Source organism: Triticum dicoccoides, chromosome 3B, assembly GCF_002162155.2.
Source record: "Triticum dicoccoides isolate Atlit2015 ecotype Zavitan chromosome 3B, WEW_v2.0, whole genome shotgun sequence".
Lineage (NCBI taxonomy): Eukaryota > Viridiplantae > Streptophyta > Magnoliopsida > Poales > Poaceae > Triticum > Triticum dicoccoides.
Window position 1 is genome coordinate 429,835,568 of NC_041385.1, and position 10,443 is coordinate 429,846,010.

The 10,443-nt window shown below is 52.6% G+C and overlaps 1 pseudogene; it reads right to left on the minus strand.

Annotated features, from left to right (window-relative positions):
- LOC119276331 overlaps nt 1–2,329 on the minus strand; it is a 3,971-nt pseudogene extending 1,642 nt beyond the window's left edge.
- Nucleotides 2,330–10,443: the final 8,114 nt, after the last annotated feature.

Sequence of the window (10,443 nt, forward strand, 5' to 3'; positions counted from 1 at the left end):
CCACACACACACACACACACACACGTTGCAGTGGAAATATTTTGCAATATATTTGAATAATATTTAGTTTTATGGGACATGAACATTTGAAATAGTAATATAGAAACTAAAATTAAAAATACATATGATTTGTTGTGTCTCTACTCTATAGTTGTAAAATATTTATTATATATAAATAGAATAAAAGAATGTAAATTATCATGCATGTTCCCATGTTGAGGTGGACCTTTTGATTTGAATGGTTGCATGTTAAGGTGGGTCATTTTCATGCATGTTACATACTTAGGTGTCATGCTCGTATGTTGAAACAAATATATTAGTGGGGGCTAGCTATTTAAATATTAAAGATCAGCATGATCCCTATGATTGATGTTGGTTTATTAATCAGGACCAGCTATGCATAAGTCATTTTGGGTAAGCCGATTTGCTAGGCCATGTTTTTTTTTTAATAAATATTGGCAGAATAGTTTTGGGGTAGAAAGTTTGTATTTTGGAACTTGAGCTCGTGTACCATAACACAAAGAAAACAGATAGAGTATGCCGTAGACACAAATATTAGCCGGAAAGATGATTACGTAGTAAAGAGTACTCACAAGTAGCCGGGAATGATAATCTTCTTAACCCTGGCCAGGATGCGTGCAGTTTGCTCGGACTGCAACTGGAATATCCTGGCACCTTCAGCGTAGTTACTGCCAAATGCGGTGCGAGAAATGACATCTCCAGTGAGTCTCTGGAACTCCGGACATACATCCACCTCATATGTACCATCAGAACCAAGAGATTGCGTCCATCTGCTCACAAGTTCTTGGCAGCAAGTAGAAAACGCTGGCATCATGAGCTGCAAATTTAATACACACGATTCCATTAAATTTATAATTTCGCCAGCATTTGATTGAAGTACTACTACACATGGAACAATAAAAAATTAGGAGCAGTGCACGTACCTTAAGCTTCTCGAGATGGAATGCAGGGTTGAGGATCCTCCTGTGCTTGACCCATTGCTCGCCCTCGTACGTCGCCACGCCTCCGGCGAGCAGCCTGGACAGCGCCGGAAACTTGAGCTTCTCGAAGTGGCCGAACTTGTTGGACATCACCTCCTTGGTCTGCTCAGGGTCGCTGATGGTCACCTTGGGGTACGGACCAAACCAAGATATGCACGCCTTGCCGTGCTCCCGGACAATGTCGTGGAGCAGCGGCGCGACGAGAGGGGCTATGTTGTGGCAGCGCAGCGGCATCGACCTTGAACGCGCCTCCTTGCTCCGCCGCTCATAGTCAATGACGTCGCCGACGAGGAAGCGGTACGAGGTGCCGCGGAGACCCTCGGCGCGCAGTGCCCGCTCCAGCCGCCGCGGGTGCCACCACAGCCGGTCTATTAGCTTGGCAGCTTGCCAGAGAAGCACAAAGCCCAGGCTGCCGCATACCAGGAAGCTCCATTGCACTAAAGCTGGACTAATCAACGCTCTAAGAACCATGTCTCTCTCTCTCTCTCTCTCTCTTGATTGGGGGAAGATTGGTTGGATGACTGATTCGATTGAATGAGTATGGTAGAGATGAATGCATCACAATATATATGGAGAGAAATCATGGCTGTGGGGAACTCTGGTCCATGCCTCTCTCCGAAGGAACTTGGCAGAGAAGAAACTGAGATGGAGATCTGATTATTATTAGTTAAATTAAAGTGAGCGCGGTGACGCGGCATGGGCACTCATGGCCTCAAGGGCCAGTCAACGGTCTGCCAAGACAAAGACAATACCACTGGATGTATAATAAGGGGATCTCTAGCAAATCTATATTTGATAGGTTGGTCTCATTTTTTTTTAAGATGAGTTGATAGAGTTAAGCATTAGCTAGCGGATCACTGAAACATATCTCCCGTAGTGGATGTGTCCATGACCTGCATTCGGGCCAACTCCACCGCGCGATCCCATTTTGTTCGGCCCCGTTTGTTTGGGGTAAATGGAACGAACCGGGTGGCCCAGGTGGCCCAGCGCCCGACGGCCCTGACCCATCTTATCCGTTTTGTATCCGGATCGACCCATTTCGAGCGCAAACTTGCGCCTGGTTTGAATCGCGGCGGACGGCAAACGGATGTGCGCTCGTCCGCGTTGGGGCCGCGTGGCAGTCGGCCACCTACCTCCCATCTGTCAACATCAATGCGCACAGGCAGGTGGCCCCACCTGTCATCCGGCCATTGAATGGTCGCCGTCCTTCTTAAATGGGATCCGTGGACCGGTCGTCGTCCTCATCAGTTTCCACTCTGGCCCCTCTCTGCCCCCTCGAAAGCCGACACGCCCAAACCCTAGCCGCTCCCCGTCCTCGAACTCGTCGGCCGGCCACAGAGCTATGGAACTATGGCCGCAAGGGAAAGCACGACCGCGAGGCCGGATCCTCCTCGGACCGCCGCCGCGGCTCCGTGAAGAAGGAGGAGCCCGCGTCACCGCCGCGCTCCTCCCGTCGAGCCCCCGCGCCGGCCCCCTTCACCATCGCCCCTAGGCCCGCCGGTGAGCGCGACGGCAGTACCTCAGCGCAGACGTGTGCCGACGCTACTGGGAGACGAGGACGCCGGTCCCGTGGAGCGACGTCCACCCCCCCTCCAACAACTGGCACCTCAGCGCCGACTGGGTCCTGATCCCGCCGGTGCCGATGGGCGGCCGTGCGCGCCGCGATGAGATCGAGCGTCGTCGCCGCCTCCTCCCCGACGACCTGTACTACGACGACAGGTACACCCCCGATTCCGTGCTCTGGGACACGTGGCTCCAGGACAAGCACGACACGCGCCGCACGTCCTACTTCGTCGGCACGGTGTCGGGGCCGCGACGGCCACGTCGAGAGGTGCGCGGGCGTACGCGGGTGCGCGGCCTCACGCCCACGTCGTCGCCTTCCCCGTCTACGTCACCACCTCCACCTCCACCTCCTCGCATGACAGCGGAGGAGGAGGCCCGGCTCATGCAGCGTGTCATGGAGGACTCCATGAACACGCACGACGAGCGCCAATGGGACGGCTTGGAGGAGGCGTTGACACTCTCTGCCGCCGGTGACGTCGCCTTCCCCGAGCTAGAGATGGTGGCCATCAAGGAGGAGGAGAGGAGGGAAAAGGCGAAGGAGGAGCCGGTGGCCACGTTCCACCCCGGCCTGGTGGGCCAGCAATGGAGCTGGTCGTGCACCGTGCCGGAGATGGCCGACGCCGTGGGGGGTGTGAATGTGACGCCCTCGATTCAATCATACACTAATCATGCACGCAAATGTGTACGATCAAGATCAAGGACTCACGGGAAGATATCACAACACAACTCTAGACACAAATTAAAATAATACAAGCTTTATATTACAAGCCAGGAGCCTCGAGGGCTCGAATACATCAGCTCGAATACAAACGAGTCAGCAGAAGCAACAATATCTGAGTACAGACATGAATTAAACAAGTATGCCTTAAGAAGGCTAGCACAAAAGCAACATCGATCGAAAAGGCAAGGCCTCCTGCCTAGGAGCCTCCTAACTACTCCTGGTCGTCGGCGTCCGTCACGTGGTAGTAGGCACCCTCGGGGTAGTAGCAGTCGTCAAAAGTGTCATCTGGCTCCTGGACTCCGTCATCTGGTTGCGTCGTCCGAGAAGAATGGAAAAGGGGGAAAAGAGGGAGCAAAGCAACCTTGCGTACTCATCCAAAGTATTCGCAAGCAAGGATCTACACTACATATGCAACATTATCACAGGAAGACTGTATATGTGGACTGGGCTGCAGAAATGCTAGAATAGAGAGAAGGCCTAGTCCTATCGAAGACTAGCATCTTCTGGAAACCACCATCTTGTAGCAAACAGGAGGAAGTAGAGTAGCATAAAGTAAAGTAGTAGTAGTGTTATCAACCTCGGCCAGAGATCCTTTCTCGACTCCCTGTGAGAAAGCAATCCCAGAGCCATACTATCCAATTGTCATCACAATCCAATTCTCATCACAAGTATCCAGTTCTAATTGTATCGATCGGGATACAACTCCAAGTGTCCGTTACCATAGGATAGGCTATCGATAGATGTTTTCTTCCCTACAGGGGTGCACCAACTTACCCACCACGCTCGATTAACTCCAGCCGGACACACTTTCCTGGGTCATGCCCAGCCTCGGCCAAACAATACGCCGCAACCCGACCTAGGCTTAATAGAGAGATCAGCACGCCGGACTAAACCTATGCCCCCAGGGGTCATGGGCCATCTCCCCGGAAACTCCTGCACGTTGCGTACGCGGCCGGTGAGCAGACCTAGCTACCTCCTTAAAAAAGGCAGGTGCTTACCAGTCCAACCCGGCGCGCGCCACTCAGTCGCTGACGTCTATTAAGCTTCGACTGATATATACGACGCAAAACGCCCATACTATGCCCACGTGATGGTTAGTGCTATCAGGCCAGAGGCCCCTCGGATCAAATATCCAAATCATAGTGGATTAGGAACGCGCGATAACAAGCAGAGACTCACGAAAGATGTGACCTCGTTGCCCCGTCTCGAGCACTTGCAGCAAGGGCTAAGAATGCCCGGCCACGCCTCGTAATTATCTCTCGGGCACCTTCCAGGTCAACCCGACTCCACATCACTCGCAATTATGCTCGCGCGGGTACCCCTCAGGGTCGACCCGTCTTTAGTAACATGGTTTAGTGTAAAGTCATAGTAATCATAGTAACTGTGTGTCTAAACATCAAGGAGAAAACCCGAGGAATCACCCCCGGTGAATTCCACTCGATGTAATCATCAAGGTGAACGTAAGAGGAATCACCCCCAAGGTTCACACTTGAGGGGTTGCACGACAGAGTCGTATCGGAAGTGGTTAAGGCGGAATCATCCTCGATGACCACAACCGAATAGCTACACTACAGGGTTAACATCAGAAGTGTTGTAGAGGTCTCACCCTCGGCACTCGATAGTTACCCAGCAGTGTCGAGCAACTAAGGGGAAAGTGATGTGCGGTGCCGTGGCCTAGTCTTCAATCCCGTTGATCGGGTCTTCAATGATGAAGCAGGGTCAACAAGGACAAGGTGGGGGTCACTGATGGATCACTAATTAACCTATACTAAGCAGTTTAGGATAAGCAGGTAAGGTAACAATAAGCATGTTACAAAAGCAGGCTATGCATCAGAATAGGAGCAAACAATAACAATAGCAAAATCTAATGCAAGCATGAGAGAATGGAATGAGCGATATCGGGATGATCAAAGGGGGGGCTTGCCTGGTTGCTTTGGCAAGAAGGGGTCGTCGTCGACGTAGTCGATCATAGCGGCAGCATCGGTCTCGAGGTCTACCGAAGAGAAGAGGGAAAACACAATAAATAACAGAGCAATCAAATCATCACAAGACGTAACATGGCAATACGCGGTGCTAGGGGTGACCTAACGCGGTAGTAAGCGATACTGGTGAAAGGGGGAAACATCCGAGAAAGTATCCCCGGTGTTTGATGTTTTCGGACAGATGAACCGGAGGGGAAAGTTACGTGTTCGCTATGCTAGGGACGTGTGGCAGACGAACGGACTGCGTATTCAGATTCATCTCGTCCTTCTGAGCAACTTTCACGTACAAAGTATTTTCATCCGAGTTACCATTATCTTTCTATGAATGATCAAAGTTTTAAGCATTGTCTACATTTCTTTTATTAATCTAATTCGTTTATACTAAAAAGGCATGATCCCTTGTACACCTACTTTGGGCTAGCCATGTGTATGACAGTGGGGCCTGGGTCAAAGTCAATAGTTGACCAGTCAGGGTTGACCAGTCAACAGGGTCAAAGCGGGGCCCATTTGTCATTTGCCCTTGTGCAAAAAGAGAATTAACTAAACTAATTTAAAACAAAGGGCCACATGTCATAAGCTATTAGGCTAATCTAGCACTAAACTGATACTATCTAAACAGCAGAATTAATCCTAGAACTAATCTAGCTAAACAGACCTAAACTAGTTTGGGCCAGCACCACACACACTCACACACACGTGCACTCACATAGCACACTCACACACACCACGCTGCATACACACAAAGAACACTCAGACATACCACGGCCATGGCCTTGGCCATGGCGTAGCAGCCGCAGCCGAAGGTAGCAGGCTGCAGTAGCACCAGCAACCGAGCAGCGGCATAAGCACGGAGCAGCAGCGGCGGCAACTAGCGGGTACAGCAGCAATAAGCAGCAGTAGGAAGCAAGAGCAGCAGCAGTCAACGAGCATCAGCAGCGGCAGGGGCGTTGAGGTAGTAGCAGCAGGTAGCAACGACAACGAGCGACGGCGGTAGCAAGCAAAGCATCAGCATAGTAAAAGCAAGCAACAGGAGGCAGTAGCGACAGCAATACGAAGCAGCAGCGGCCGACAGCAGCGTCGGCAGGCGGGTTGCGCCCGCGACGGACAGGGGCGAGCGGGGATGGCGTGTAGAAGGGAGCGGCGGGCGCGTTGGTCGCGAGCGGCGCGAGTGCGAGGCGTCGACGCCGAGCGGGGCAGCAACAGCGGTACGGGATGGCGGCGAGCGAGCGGAGGCCGCGGTCGGGCTCGCCGCGGGGGTTGGGTGTGTGCGGGGGAACGCGGCCGCGCCCAGCCGGACGCGTCCGTGGGCGCGAGGACAGGGGCCCAGCGACGCGAGCAGGACGCAGAGAGCGAGGCGAGTGCGGGCACGGGGTCGCGGTAGCGAGCGACGACGCGCTTCAGTCGCGACGGCGATGCATCTACGGGCACGGATGCGAGCGGGAAAGAGAGGGGAAGGACGCGGTGCTCACCGGGGAGCTCACGGGTGGCTCGGCGAGGGCTTAGGAGCGCAGAGGACGGATCGGGGTGGCGGAGCCGCGGTGGTCCGAGGAGGACGACGACGGCGTTCCGGCGCTGCAGTGCTCCCCGTCTCCAACGGGTTGCACCAGTGGACGAGGCGGTCTGCGGCGAGGCGGACGGGCACGGAGAAGCCGCGCGAAGGGCGCGGTGGCCGCGAGAACAAGCTCGGTGATGACGATGGTGTTGTTCGGCGAAGGGGGTCTGAGGAGGGGAGAGGCGGAGAGAGCGAGGGAGTGGTGAAAATATCTGGTGGGGGGAGCTGACGAAGCCTGTAGCGAGGTGGAAGGCGACCGAGGGGGAGTTGGGTCGGGCCGGCTCAATGAGATGGGCCGAGGCCCAGGGGTCAGGGGAGGCCTTTCTCCCCTTTTTTTAATCTTGCAATTTCTATTCTTTAATTTTTTTACATTTTCTGTTTTATTTAGACTAAGGCATCGAGCCACTTTGCAAATTGTTGGTTCACCACGAATATTAACAACTGGAAAAATTTCCACATGATGAACAATTTATTTTAGACATGTGAAAACTTTTTTTTACTTTAATTTAAAATTGAAATTGGACCGGATTCGAACCATTGCGAGTTTAACAACAGTAATCATGATGACGTTGCATCATTAGCAGGGGAAATTACTGTAGCTTAATTATCCGGGCGTCACAGTGAACTGGTGCCCCACGCCGCCGCGGTCATCGGAGCGGGAGGCCTCGCCACGGGAGGAGGTGGTGCAGGCACCTCCGGCCTTCCAAGCCGCCCCCGTGTACCACACGCCGCCGTCCCACCTCTGGACGCCGCCGGCCTATGTCGATCTCGCCAGCGACGACGAACCGACGACGACAACACCGGCGGCCACTAAAGACGGCGACGGCCATGGCATCGATGGGCGCGGCAGGAGCGCGCGACGGCATTTTTTATTTTCTTTTTATGTTAATTATGGCACTGGGCGAACTGCTAAGCTGGGCCGTTTTGTGGCCGTAACCCCCCTAACCTTATGTTTTTCAAACTGCGCTTATTTATTTATTTTAGCCATTTTATTACTTTTTCTGTTTTTTTTAAATCATATCCAACGCGGACGTGATTTAGGGTGCGGCCGCGCGGTGGGCGCACGCACGATCCAACGGACAAGACCGGACACGGACGAACCCATCGCCGCCCAAAGGGACAAAATCCGGTCAAATCAAACGTCCGTTTGGGGTCGTGCGGTGGAGTTGGCCTCACACTGGTACCCCAGTGGTGCTGAGCTCGCTCTTCTCTTTCCCGTTTTCTTTGTTGTTGTGCTGGGTCAGAATTTTTTTTTCCGAGACGGAATGGGCTAGAACTGATGTATTTCCATTATGCAAGTAATGAAAAAGGGGCGATGCGTGGTTCAGAAAAGATATAATCCTTTAAAATAATTGACTCCCTAAAATGCATTCATTCGGACCAAATATAGTCGTCACGCATGGCTGCGAACTATATTTGCTCAGCCACTGTACCCATCTCGCTGCACCCACCTGAACTTGCCGTTGCCACTGTCGCTCGGATCGTAAGAGACTCATGGTTCTTCTAAACACAGTTAATTAACTTTTTTTTAGCCCCGGCCTTTGTATCTGGATGATGCATACGGCCATTTATTAATTATTCTCACAGGACATTACAAAGTCATACAACAGTAAGACTAAAGCCGCCGTCTAAGTAACAAACTATCGCTACACCTATCGAGTTGATGAAGGGGCGCAGATAGCCTGGGCCTAATACCAAACAGACATCGCAGCCAAGCCTAACATCTAAGACCTGAGACCCTAACCTAGCCACTTGCTGGGTCTGGGGCACACACTGGTCCGGCGTGCTCGCAGAGGCCGCCGCCGCCAACTGTCGCCGCTCCATCTTTAGAACTGTACTGATGCATCAACCCCGCTAAGTCCAACTATCGTCGACGTCACCACGGCGCCCAACGACACCTCCTCCCTGCGCGCAAACAGCTGAACACGTCGCGGTCGCCACTGATACACCTCAGCGCCATGCTGCCAAGTACCACCAGCCGACACAGCTTGAAGCCCTTGGTGGATCTGTCGTGCGTAGCACCTGCCGACCAGGCATGACCAAGCGTAGCACCTGTCGGTCAGGCATGACTTGACATCTCCACCGAAGCTCCGTGCAAGACGAAGCCGCTCCACCTCCTACCTCTGACTTCCAGCGCTGCTCCACAAAACGATGCTCCCAAGAGAGAACGACACCGCAGTGCCGCCATCGTCTGGTCTGGAACACCAGATCCTAGGGTTTCCCCCGGAGCAATACGAGTAGGTCGACGGTAGTCACATGACGATGCCTTCATCAAGGTAACGACATGGAACGCCGCCATCGCGTGCCGTCGGCTCGGTTTTCACCGGCAACTACGTCTCCCCGACTCACAGCTGGTGCCAGATGACGGATCCCGAGATCCGAACACCCAGCCTCAGGCCGACCACCTCTGACGAAAGAGATGACCACCACCGCCGGCTGCACCGGTCAGAACAGATCTGATTGGAGGTGTCGTCGATGAGACCACCAGGCCCTCGACGCCGCTGTCGCCGATCTGAAGACAGCATGCACGCCACCGCAGCCAAGCCGGCCGCCGCCGCCCGAAGGGCCATCTGCAGCGCCCGCAACCCTGGTCTCCGCCGCGCCAAGCCGTGGCTGTCCGAGGACAGGCCGGCCTCCCGCCGCCTGCAGCCATCGGCCGCGCCGCAGATCCCAGATCGGTCGCGCCACCACACGCCTTGGGGTCCGCCCCACCCCGGAGACGCACGAGAGAGGAGATCCCCCGCCACCGCCGTCGGCCCCCGGGCGGAGGGAGAGGAGGAGGGACTTGGCGGCGGTGGCTAGGTTTCGGGCTCCGCCCGAGTCGCCCCAGGGGGAGGACGACACGGGGGTTGTGTGTTCGTTCTATATTAAAAAGAATTAATCCACAACCAGTACCGTAAGTACCCAGCCCGACGTACTTTTAATTAACTTGGAACAACTTTATGTTATTCATATTTAAAAGAATGAAGAGCCACTGATGATTCGTGCGAATTGTTTGAAACCGGCCTATTCATGTTAGTCGGGAGAGCAACTCGAATGTGAGAACTTAAAAAAGTCTCAACAAAAATGTAACAATGACTCGGAACTGCCCATCTGCGGTGCACAACTACTGAAATATATAGAGCTACTGGTTATCAACTTTTCATCATCGGCGGTGCACAACGATTAATAGGAATCTATTACAAAACAATTACAAGTTGACCTCACGAAGTATTATGGATCTTATGTCGTACCCAAAAATGTTTGCCCAACTTTCGACACTTAGTTAGGAGTTCAACTTATTCCTACTTAATCGAAAGATAGGAAAACATTTAGCAGGTCTTGTAGGTCTAAAGTAGTGCTAATCATTATATTCTTACCAGTACAACATAATTAGGCAATTAAAACAACTCATTCCAACTTGTTGTACATAAAGAAGACCGATAAATAATGTTACAAATAATCATCATCAGTCAACGCAAATATAGAAGTCTAAAAAATTCTTTTAAATATTTAGGTGATGGATCTAAATCACATATGCATTACATATCACGGATGGAATATCAAAAATTAATGTACGGATCTATCACAAATGCATGATCCATCTTACAAAATATACAGATCTGTCTTAAATAATTCATGTGT